The following is a 13,355-nucleotide window of genomic DNA, read 5'->3' as shown; positions in this document are numbered from 1 at the left end:
ACCTCTAACTCTTTTGCTACTCCACTCGTATATTCCAGGGTTGTTGTGAAACCTCGTTACTTAAGTGACTATGTTCCTTAATTATTGTATTTTATTGTTTTGGTTTTTTTTCTTTTCTTTTTTATCTTTTCCCTTTGTGTTTACGGGAGAAGGTGTGTGGCATCTGAGACTTGCTAGTTCCTGATGTCATGTTACTACAGTGCCATGGTTACGCATAGTTCTGTGACATTGTTGTGTTCTGTTTATAGTTTCCTTGGTGTTAGAATGTATTGCTTCAAATGTTGGGAGCTGTTAACCTGACTGGCTGTGGCCTGGATGGGTCTCCTTTCTTCTTCATGGAATAAGCCCGAATATCTTTACTACATCGTTGTGCCCTGTGTCGTTCTTTCAGCTGCATAAGGATTCTACAGATGCCTCTGAGGATGCCACCATTAAATGAATTTAATCTATTAACAAGTTGGTTGATGACAGATTGACAATCCCTACTCACCTTTGAATAAATACTACAATTTCCATCTCCCATGAATAAATTAATATTCGCTTTGTAGAGCACAAACTTTGCCCAGGGGCGTCAAGGCGCTATGGAAAGGGGCCATCAGATGATTGTGCGAAAATGTACAGGACTTAGAGTTGGAAGGGTGAAAAGCCAGGTCTTCAAGGCTTTACGGAAGAGCGAATGTGTTTCCAGTCCAGAGATTGAGGAAGGAAGGGAATTCCAGAGTTTGGCCGCAGTCAGAGAGAAAGCTCACCCCCCCTAGCTTTTCTGAAACTCGGAACTATCAGCAAATTCTTGCTAGCAGATCTTAGCTGCTTGGTGGGGACATCTCTTCAAAAGAGTTTTGTAATGCCTTCTGACCCAGTATTATGGAAAGCCTTGTGAACGAGGTAAAGGGCTTTAAATACAATTCTCCGACCAAGCGGGAGCCAATGCAGATTACTGATAGTGACCGAGACTGAGTGATATTTGGGAAGACCCATCACCAGCCTGGCAGTAGCATTCTGCACTAGCTGAAGTCTATGCATGAGCCCCTTATTAATTCCCAAATAGAGGGCATTACAGTAGTCCAATCTGGACAACACAAGGGCCACAACTGCCTGTTTTTGGGAGGAAAATGAGAGACATTGGGAGATCTTTCTAAGAGTCCTTATAATCCCAAAGCAGGTGGAAACTGTTCTACTGATTTGGGGGCCCAGGAAGAGGGAATTGTCAATTATGATGCCTACGTTTTTAGCACTAGACCCAAGGCAGGGGCAGGGGCCAAGTGTATCCGGCCACCAAGCCTCTGACCAGGTATCCTGATGGTTTCCAAAAATGAAAACCTCAGTTTTATCCCCATTGAGTCTGAGATAGTTCTCTACCATCCAGGAAGCCACTGCCTGCATGCAGTTTTTAAAATTCGTCACCGAAGCTTCTACGTTGTCAGTGATGGAAACCATAATTTGAGTGTCATCAGGGTAGGATAACACTTCCAACCCAAAAGATCTTACAACCCTGGTGAGAAGGGCAACATAAATATTAATAAAAAGGGTCGGGCTCAATGAGGATCCCTGAGGGACTCCATAGAACAGCTGATTAGAAGCTAGGTAGAATTGGCCATCTTAACTCTTTGCGACCGGTCCATAAGAAATGAGGTGAGCAAGTTCAGGGCAGAGCCCTTGATCCCTATTTCCCTAAGCCTGTCCACCAGTCTTGGAGGGGGAATACTACCGAAGGCTGCCGTAAGGTCCAGAAAGATCAGTAGTGTCATGTGACCGGCGTCAACCTGACTTCGGATGTTGTTAAGTACAGAGGTTAAGGCCATCTCAGTACTTTGCTCACTTCTGAACCCATGCTGCGGTCCATCGAGCAGCTGATGTTCCTCCAAATAGGAGCTAAGATGGAAATTCAGATGTTTCTCCAGAATTTTTGCTGGGACAGGTAATAGGGAAATGGGACGGTAGTTTTTTTTTTTTTTTACTCAGCTGGGTCCAGAGAGGGCTTTTTCAGAAGGGGTTTAACCACCGCAGTTTTCCAAGAGATGGGGTACTGCCCGGATGTGATAACAGTGTTCAGTAATGAAGTCAGGTGCAGAACAATAACCTCCCTTCCTATTTTCAGTGGGCAGAACTCCAGCGGGGAACCAGACTTGATTCCATTTAGCAACCGATCTGTATCGTCTTGCAATAGAGGAGGGAAAGAAAAGGGATTACCTCCATCTGCACAGGAAGTGACAATACTGGATGGCCCATTATCCATCTGCATAGGAAGTGACATCACTGTTTTCTGCCAAAATGATATTTAATTGAAGCCAAGCAAGAGGAGTCATTACCATCATCCATCTGCACAGGAAGTGAAATCCCATCATCCATCTGCATGCTCCTCAACACACTCAGTCCTGCAAACACCCACACAACACTCCACACTTGCATGTTCCTCAACACCCTCTCACTCGCATGCTCCTCAACACCCTCTCACTCACCAAGCACTCCACAGAGATCTGGGACCTGCTGCACGACCGTTCCCCTGAACTGCTTTTCCTCACAGGAATATGGCTCAACCCTGCATCGGCTTTTGACATGCCATAGCCTTTCCCGGGCTACAAGATTGCCAGCAAGATAGATTTTACAAGCCCTGGAGCAGAATTGCTGTCATCCACAATAAAATCATCAGCTGCACCACATACACAGACACATGTGCCTCCATCATGAAACACCTGCCGTTCAAGCTCCACATCACAGCCAACTTCATCCTAAGTTGCACTCTCGTCTGCAGACCACCAGGATCACGCACCAACTTCACCGATTTCATTGCGGACTTCCTGTCACCATTCGCCCTCAATGCTAGTAATTACATCCTACTTGAAAACCTGAACTTCCACCTGGGATTTTCATGTCGCTGTACCACATGGCAGGATCACTGATTATCAATTGTAGATGAGCTCAGCCATCTATTCCTAGCAAGTCACAATGGCAGCTACGTCTAGAGTTGGCGCCTAGGCCCCATCTGTGAATAGGGAGAACCTTGGCTCGCTTAGTTTGGCACCGCTTAGAATGTGCAATGTTTGCAGTTCTGAGCTTTAAAGTTTTCGAGGCATTTCTTGCTTGGAGACATGTTCTGCCTTGAGAGGAACTCAGGACTCCTGTATGCCTTTCCGCCGATACCACTCCTACTATGAGTTCTCAAGAAGATTGGGACTGAGCGAGTCCGTGTCACCCTAGTGGCTCTAGATTGGGCACGGAGAGGATGGTATCTAGAACTCCTGGGCTTGAGCATCTGTCCTCGGATCAGGCTGCCCCTCTGGGAAGATCTGCTATTGCAGCAACAGGGCAGGTTCTGCACTCAGGCTTTCACATCTTCACCTTCATGAGTGGAGATTGATCGTCGACAGCGAAACACTTTCAACCATCCTCTGGAGGTGGTTGATATCCTCTTGGCAGCCAGGCTTTCCTCAACCTAAATTGTGCACACCTGTCGTTGTGTGCGCCACATCACCCCTTTAAGGAGGAAGAGGGCCTTAATTGTGTGGATCCTAAGAGAGCACTGATCTTCCGCATGGATCATACCAAAAATCATCAGATAGAACATCGTTTTGTGGGGTTCGGTGGTGCGAAAATAGGCAAGCCAGTGCAGGTAGAAATGCATTCTTAAATTGATGTGAACAGTTGTGCATTGAACCAATCAGAGCACACACAACTAGTAAAACACATATGACTTGTAATACGGTACCACTAGGAAATGTTTTTACAACTGAATGCAATCTCAGACTCCTACAACGAGTACCTCAAATTCAGCCCTCCTTACAAAAAAGCCCCTCATGCTGGCACTGCAAAAACTAAAGGAGCGAAAGAAAGAATAACTATCTTGTCTAACAATGCTTACCTAATTGCAAAACAAGCTAAATCACTCTCAGAAATGAAAACTGTATGTAGGGCTTTGAAGAAGGCAGGTATGGATATAGGAGAAAAAGATACGAACGTGAAGAAAGCCTCAGAGTCCATAAGTCATTTATACTTCAAAAGGACATCTGGAAAATAATTTCAATTTCTCGTTTCATCTGCATTATTGTTGACGGGAGCGCCGATAGTGTTGTCATTTAAGAGGTAACTGTGCTGGTTACATTAGTCCATGGAGGAAAACCCTACACTCCATTTGTAGATCTTGTTACATTCTAACATACACATGCTCAAGGTGTCCTGAAGGGTATATTTGAAGGAATCAAAAAGTTATCTTTGTATTACGTGTGAGTTTCACAGAACATGCAGGCCCAGTACTAATCAGTTTGAAGAAACTTTGGGATGGATTTTCAAATGTTGTTGGCATAGTCTGAGAGGCGACCCACCGGGCGGACCCCACATGCTCCGCTGCTATGACGGTAACCCCTTCCCCTCCTCCTCTCATGTTGCATGGTTTTTGCTTCCAGGTTGCTTGAACGCGGTATAAGTGAAGTGTGCCGGCCTGATGGACATGGTTGCCGGCATGCAACCAGGACCGCAGGAATGTTTGGCACCCCGGTGGCCTGAGATGGGATAGCAAGATAGCGGCTGCAGAAAGAAAGCTGTCAGCTGAGATAAAAAAGCGCTGCAGCTCCAAGAGCCTCAAACAGACGTCAGCAAGGGGGTAAAACCCAATAAAGAAGGCTTCTGCATGGTGTTGTATGGGGCGATTTATAGGGAAAGCCACCAGGTTTCAACTTAGGGGTAAGTGCTTTGCATCTTTCGCCAGGTTTTACACCAGGGGTTAGTGCTTCACATTTTTCCCGGTAGTGGGTCACTTGGTAGGGTCTCTTCCAACTTGATATCATGGCTCCTTGCTTGTGGGGCTTGAAGCAGGGGTGAACACACTTGAGCCAGGAAATTAAGGACAATTAAGGGCTGGCATCCAGGACTGTGTGAAAACAAAAAAAGAAGGAAAAAGAACAGAAAATGTATACAATAAAAAAAAGAAGCTATCAACATGGTGAACATTCAAAAGTTGCTAATTTGATGAGGAATTTGGATGTCGCTTCAACGCTAGCCCTTAGAGCAAAACGGGGTCAGGGCTTGCAACAAGTCCATTGAGCTCTGAGGACGATTTATCAGCAGCCTCCAAAGAAGGATGGTCGGACTTGGCAGGCGCCCCTCAAGAGATGTGGGTAGCTGTTGGGACTCGGGGGGGGGGGGGGGGGGGCTGACTAATAGGAGTGGAACTAAAAAAGGAGTATATGGACATCAGCAGAGTGATTGCCCTTAAAGAAAAAGAGGAGGAGATTGAAGCTAAAAAAGATCTGCTGCAGGTTGACACAATTGGGATGTAGCCTAAAGGCTAGGGCGGTTGACCTCAAATCTGGGGAACCAGGTTCAAGTCTCTGGAACGATGCTCAACATCCTGTGATTCTGGGCAAATCACTTAATCTCCCCGTGCCTAACAAATATATGAATGTATCCTTATGTAACGCAACTGGTGCTCATGTAAAGCGCTCTCATACCTTTGGGTCAATTTTGCGCTATTTAAAACTCAGAAACAAAACCCACTAGGGCCCGAATGTAGAACAAAACAGTATATGCGGTTAACAAAAGGGAAGGTCCTGCCATCTGGGAACTAGTCCTCAGAGGTGGGCCCCCCTGTAACTTCACACATCCTTGCTCCAAGTTCAAATACAGGGCCATTAAAACGATAGGGAAGTGATTCTCAGTAATCACTGCAATCTCAATTTCATCCACAATCTCAGTCTCTTAGTCAAGCTTCCCGCTCAAAGACGGTCTTGCAAGATCAGCCGCAGGTTATGGCATTATCTTTGTCCCAAGAGACACTGCAGTCAGATGGGGAAGCAAGACGAAAGGGTTACTGCACAATGGGATATAAAGACAATGTTGAATGTAATCCTGGATGAAATTAGGGAGTTAAAAGCTTCTCAAGCAATTGAAATAGCAGCCTTGCACCTATGGCTATCTAAAATCAAAGAAGCAATGGTGAATGTTCCAGAAAGAATGCTGTGTCATGTAGTTCCCACAATCCGTAGAGTTGTGCGTTTATTGGACAACAAATCTTTGGGTACGGTGCCTTGACTGATTCCGAGCACCCCGCAGGATATGTTGGCCTAGATACCAGCTAGCTAACAGTGCCACCATAAGTCCCTCTAGCCCTACCAGGGAGCAAATGGCTTTTGGCGACCACTGAACATGACAACCCTGACCCCTCAGGTTTCGTGGTAACCGATCAGGACCATTCGCTCAGTCACTCATGCTCTTTGGTTTGAAGAGAAATATACAGAGAATACACACGGGGACGTTTTCAATATATTTATTGAACCAATTTTATTCTTGTGTGAAATACATGTGCTGCGATAATCAGTAGACAGAAGCAGATGAATGTGATTACAAACACCAAAAGGTTAAATAGTAGATACAGTTCTGCCATGGTGCTAAAACAGTGTATATATTCAGGCATATAAAATAAGGCAGTATTCGGGTGTACACCTACTATACAAACCATACTCTGCGTGTACCTAGAGTGTGTGTAGGTGTGAGGCCAAGTATCCGCCACCGCCCCGGGACGATCAAAACCCATTACCTGGTGGGAGAGAATGTAGGAGCACGACTTGGTCACAAACTGCACACCCCCTCACAGATGTCAGACCGCTGCTTGGGGAAGTCTCAGCATGCAGGGACCCCAGGTGTCCGCTGAAATGCCTCCTCTGCTGATCTTTTGGGATGCTCATTATTCATAATAGAAAGCATCCTTGTGATGTACGTATAGATTAGCAATGTTATGGATATGTAGATAGTCATTTCACCCCATGGATGAAGACAGAACAACATTTGTACTTTGTGTGTAAAAAAGGACTTGTACAGGGTGTTCGAGGCATCATGATTAGTGTTATGCGCAGCTAGATGTGTAAACAGAAGTCATTCCAGAGAAATAATCTAACATTGTCACGTACGCAAACGTGCAAAAGATCACAGCACTAATGCTATTGTGTGAAATTAGGCTAATGTAAGAAAATGTGTAGCTACGTTACTTGGGCCTAACCCATGCACATTACACCCACTCCTCATACTAAGGCTTGCTATATAAAGGCTATTTAAAAGGCAACAGACCACAATAAAAATTCAAACTAAAAAGGTCTGAAATCACTTTTAAAATCATATAAAAGAAGGCTTCCCTTTAAACTATTCATAAAAAGCCCTTAAAAAGTCATTATACTGTTTGAATTCCCAGGCACTCAGAAAGCCATGGTGCCTAGAAAGGCAGAAAAAGTATTCATTTGATGCAGTCTTGTTTTAAAAAACAAAAAATAGGCCAACTAGTTCCCACGACACAGAAAAGCCAATTGTTTTTGTTCTGAGTGGTATTCGCAACATTGATGTTACCCACAACCGCTGACGACGTTCCCAGGGGCACACCTCAAAGAAGGTTTATGGGTCAAAGGTGATTACATCCAATTCCCACAGCAGACGCTGAGGTAGGGACTGCAACCTGTAAATGTATCATAGAGCCGGTATCTAGTTCACTTGGAGCCTAAGCATCCCAGGGTGACTCGAAGAATGCTTTCATCAGCAATGGAATACGCTGGGGACAACAATACCCATGGGCCTTTAAAGGGTCCATCAGTACTTCAATGTCCAATTGTGATCCGAGGCATAAATCCAATACGCGCTTGTGGCTTCAAAGCAGGTATCTGAACACAGGTTGTACACAGTGAAGCCAAACAGACCTGAAGGACAAAAACCAGTACTCATTTAGTTCTCAAAGCCGAGGTGTACCGAAGCAAGGTAACAAGCGCTCAAAGCATCGTAGCACAGCCAGTGCTGTCTCCATTCAGAATTGAACTGGGACGTCCATTGCGGAGCTAAATATTTAAAATCAGAATTCCTGCCACAAGTAGCAGGACAAGCAGGAGACCACCCAAAAAAATACCATCCGCCAGGCCCCAGTTCTGATTTTGTAGAATCACTGGTAGACACACAAAGTCATTTTTTGCTTAGGTATGCTAATTTCACCCTCCTAGGAGACTTTAACTTACACTTAGAATGCAGAAATGATCCAGGAGTGGACAATTTCCTTGAAATCCTAGAATCGCTTGGAATTTACCAACTGGTCGTAACACCTACACACCAGGCAGATCATAAGTTAGATGGAGTTTGCTCTAATTCCACCTCACTAATGGTCAGCACCCCTATTACACAAGTATGGTCACATCACAAATTAATTCCCCGCAGCATCAAGATGCCAGTTGACACTTTGGAAGATACGCTACTCTTCCATAAGTGCATGACATCAATAAGCGATGAACTAGCTCCATTGGAACAACCTACAAATAAGCGGAAAGCTAAAACCACTTCTCCCTGGTACATGCCCACTCTAGCAGAACTACATCTCCAGTGTAAATAATTGGAACGTACGTGGAGAACAGCCTACGACCCAGCAGACCTAAACTTTAAATTTTGCACAAAAAAATACCATATGCATATTAAATCAGCAAGAAAAGAGTACTTCTCGAACAAAATATTAGAGGCGCACCATGACCAGAAAACAAACTTTTCGATTACAAACTCCTTCACCGACCCAAAAACATTGAGTAGGGAAATCCCCTTATCACAGACTTTGTGACCAAATTTCGGTCTTTTTTGAAGAAAGAATTCACAATATACCAAAAGATTTTACCACAATCCCCACACAGCACTTGGACTTAGAGCCTGACTCTACTCACACTGGACCTTCATTTCAAGCCTTTGGAACATTCTCACTCGAGCGGACACGTGAAGCAGTAACTGCCTGCAAATCGGGCTCCGCTTTAGATGCTTGCCCACCCATGGTCCTTCACAAAATTATAGATACCATTTATCCTGTGATTAACAAGATAGTCAACTCCTTGCTAGCTACAGGTACAGTCCCAGATGAATGGAAATTAGCCATAGGTAAAACATTGAAGAAAAAAACAAAACATTGACTCATCGATTCTCTCAAACCTTCGACCAATATCGTTACTACCCACATTGGGCAAAATCACAGAAAGGCTTGTCAACAGAGAACTATCCAATTTTCTCGAAATTGCTAAGATCCTACATCCTCTTCAATCCGGCTTCCACCCTAAACACTCAATGGAATCTGCGCTATTGGAAATAGTTGACACATTAAAATCTACTTTAGGTTTAAGTCTTTTTTTATTGAAAGAGCATCAATAACGGCATCAGCATTTATCGCCTACAACCCAGCGGGCCGGCAAATTACTACATAGTGATATCAGCATGTTAAAGCACCGTCGGGGCCACAGCAAACAGTTCGTACTTTAACACAGCATGCCGCCTACAACCCTTCCGGGCCGGCCGCGTCTCAAATGGGAAGGATGAGGACAAACCCACCCCCTTGTGGCTGATGCTGGAGGACTATTCCTTAGTTAGCAGCACTGTAATATAATATCATGGAGGCACCCCTTCAAAGAATATAGGCCAAAAAGGTGTCAGCACTAGATGGCCAGTGCTCTACGCTGGGTATGAGGCTCTTCAAAGCCTCAGTCCACTAGGACATCAGCCGCCTTGACACTCAGATAGAGAAAATAACTCCCCCCCCCCCCCCCCAAACCATCCTCCCAGAATCCCAACTGCCGAACTCCCCCCTCCCTAACCCTCCCTCCGTCCCGTGCGTATTTCAGATCACCCCGTCTTCCTCTGTCACCACCTCCCCTAGTTCCCGGCCCTGCGTCCACTCAGGAGACCGATTCTTCCAGCGAAGTAAGCCGCAGAAGTCTGAGATATCTCTGGCATGTCAGTTCCCGGAATTCCGTGACCAGTAGAGACTGAAACGGTTGCCAAAGATCAAGGAACTGCCCCGCATCCCCCGCCACCGTGAGTGACATCTTCTCCATACCCATCACATGCCACAATCTGTGGAGCCATCCCGTAACCGTGGGGAGTGTCGTGGTGCGCCAGTGTACTAAGATGTTCTGCATCGCTGATCCCAATGCAATGGCTATCTGCCTACCTCTATGGGATTTTAATGGGTACATCAGACTGTTCGGGAGGCCTAGTAAGATATAGGCTGGGAGGCGTGGCAGTTCAGTACCAAAATGAGAGTCAATGTCGTCTATCACCTCTTTCCAATAGGAATCAAGGAGTGGACAGTCCCACAGAATGTGTGTCAATGTGCCCACCCGTCCACATCCCCTCCAACAGCTGGCCTCTTTACTGTGGTCCATGTCGTGTACGCGTTCCGGGGTGTAATACCAATATGTGGAGACTTTCGTGAGAGTTTCAGTGAGGCCTGTGTGATATGCCGAGTGTCGGGCTCTGTATGCTACCTGTTCCCACTCTTTATTGCTCAGGGACCTACCCAACTCTCTCTCCCAGCGTTCTCTCCCTGGGTTGTGAAAGTGCGAGGCGGGAGGTTGGAGGAATTGATAAAAGTCCTTTATGAGCTTTGCATCGGTCGTGCGAGATAGGAGCCAGCGTTCGTAGGGAAGGAGTCTCCGATTCGCCGTTTCCCGCACCTGTGGATTCATTGCCCAGTGGCGAACTTGCAGGTAGCGCAACCTTTCGGTCTCCGGGAGTGTGTATTCTTGTCGGAAGTGCGTGAAGGGAATAACCCCCTCCGAGTCGTACACATGGCACAAGGCCCTACAGCCCGCCCCACGCCAGTGACCAAAGGCCCCCCTGTCCATTCCCAGAGTGAAGTCGGGGTTATCCACCAAGGGCGTTAGAGGCGATGGGAAGGTCGTCAGGCCGTGTATGGCATTGGTGGTATCCCACACCCGCAGAGGCACCCTCGTAATATAGGAGGCATATAGGTTCGCTGGGCGGTGAGCTCTGCGCAAGAACGACACTTCCTGTAACGGTCGACCCGCCACCGCCTGATCCTGGAAGAGCCAATGCTTGTCCGATTCCCACCTGCTCCACTCTACCAGGTAGCGTAGTTGCGCCGCTTGAAAGTATTTACGGAGATCCGGGATCCCCAATCCCCCCGCCTCCGGCACCAACACTGAGAGTGCTCTCCTCATCCTAGGCTTCTTGCCCTGCCATATAAAGCGTGCCAGGTCTGATTGCATCTGCAGAATCCAGCCGACCGGTGGCTGCAACGGGAGTGCTCGGAACAGATACAGTATCTGGGGCAGGACCGTCATTTTGACGGGCGCTATTCTCCCCAGCAACGAGAGGGTGCCACGGTCCCACCGGCCTATCTCGTCTCGAATCTTCCTGCCTAAGGCGATATAATTAGCTGTCACCATAGCGGGGACCGTGGGGGCCAGTTGGATGCCCAAGTAGGGCACCAGGTCCGTTGACCAGACTATCGGAAAACGGCTTTGCAATTGGGCGCTGGTTGCCGGTGTAAGAGACAGAGCCAAAGCCACCGATTTTCCCATGTTCATCTTAAAGCCCGCGACCGCCGCAAAGGCGGTCAGCTCCTCGATACAGGCCGGAAGGGCCTGGATCGGATCCTCTAGGGATAATATTACGTCGTCGGCATATAGGCTAATAGCGTGAGTAAAGCCACCAAACTTCACCCCTCTCACTGTTGGATTGTCACGTATCCGTTGAGGAAAAGGCTCCAGATACAGGGCGAAGAGGAGAGGTGACAACGGGCATCCCTGCCTCGTGCCTCTCTCGATGGCAAAGCTCCTGGAGCTGTAACCGTTCACCCGAACCACTGCAGTTGGGAATTTATAGCAGTTGAGAATCCTACAGCGGAACTTGTCCCCCAGCCCTACCTTCAGTAGCACCCGTTCCAGATACGGCCAATGAACGCGGTCGAACGCCTTTTCCGCGTCTACCGAGAGCAGCATTCTCTCTCCCGGAATCCGTGATGCCTTTTCTATAAGATGAATAATCCTCTTGGTGTTGTCCACTGTCTGCCGTCCCGGGACAAAGCCTGCCTGGTCCGGGTCTATAAGTCCCGGCAGATGTGGGGCCAAGCGGGCTGCCAGGATTCCGGTGTACAGTTTGAGGTCTATATTTAAAAGAGATATCGGCCTGTAAGAACCACACTGCGTCCGATCCTTCCCTGGCTTGGGAATAACCGCAAGGGAAGCTCGCAACAAGTCCGGCTCAGAGAACGAGTTGAAAAGGCGCGTGAGGAGTGGGGCCAACAACCCACAAAATGTTTTATAGAAGAGGGGTGTATAGCCGTCCGGCCCTGGGGACTTGCCGTGCTTGAGGTTGGCAATGGCGGATATCACTTCCTCGACCCGTATGTCCCTGTCAAGATCCGCCGTCTGTGCGGGGGCCAAGGAAGGCAGAGAAACCGAATCTAAGTACCTCGTCATTGCGGGTTCATCCGGGGGGTCCCCGGTGTAGAGGTCGGCGTAAAACCTCCGAAAGGTCTCTGCTATATGGGCATCCTCCGTGGTCAACAGACCCGTGGAGTCGGAGATTGCTTTCACTATCTGCTGTTGACGTGCCACCCGAAGCCTATTCGCCAGCAGCCGACCACATTTGTCCCCCGTGTAATAGGCGTGCCTCAAGCGCAAGGCTGCGTATTCTGCGCGGTCCATATCTAAGGCTGTCAAGAGTTTTCTCGCCTCCTTGAGCTGTAAAATCTACTTTAGATAAAGGCAGGAAGGCGGTGCTGATTTTACTTCATCTGTCAGCTGCTTTTGACACCATCTCACATGACGTCCTTCTTACTCAGTTAAAAAACAGCGGCATTTCCAACATAGCATTAGCTTGGATTAGACCCTTCCTTACCAACCGCAGGCAATCAGTGGCCTTAGGAACGTTCCTTTCTTCTGAACGTCCCATTACATCAGGCGTCCCACAGGGCTCTTCTCTTAGCCCTCTGTTGTTCAACATATACATGGCTCCTCTCATCTCTCTGATAACCTCTTTCGGCATTGAAGTAACCTCATACATTGACGACACGCAATTGATCTTATCCCTGGACAAAAATTTCAATTAGGCACAACTTAATTTTAAATTATGCCTGACAGAGGACATCCATTGGATGAAGCTTAACCATCTCAAATGCAACACAAATAAAACTGAGATCCTGCTGATAGGAAAGGACAATTCCTTCAAGCCGAGTGTGTGGTGGCCGAAAGACGCATCAGCATCCCCAAACACAGTTGAAGTAGCAAATAATCTAGGAGTGAAATTCGATGCCTCACTCTCCTTTCAACCTCACGCCCTGACGGTGGCAGGGACATGCTTCCACATAATCATAAAGCTCACATTTGTTTTTTTTTTTTTTACTTTATCCCACTTCCTGCGAGGAAGACAGTTGCGGTGGCACTTATCCTGTCACGATTGGACTACTGCAACAGCCTACTCGCTGGAGTAAATAAACATGTACTCGAGATTACAAGTGGTACAGCATGCTGCAGCTCGTTTAGTACTAAAACTACCACGCAGATCTTCCACCTCAGCAGCCCTTAAAACCCTTCACTGGCTACCCATGCATAAGAGAA

Source organism: Triturus cristatus, chromosome 9 (genome assembly GCF_964204655.1).
Source record: "Triturus cristatus chromosome 9, aTriCri1.1, whole genome shotgun sequence".
NCBI lineage: Eukaryota > Metazoa > Chordata > Amphibia > Caudata > Salamandridae > Triturus > Triturus cristatus.
Note: the sequence above shows the minus strand (reverse complement) of the source record.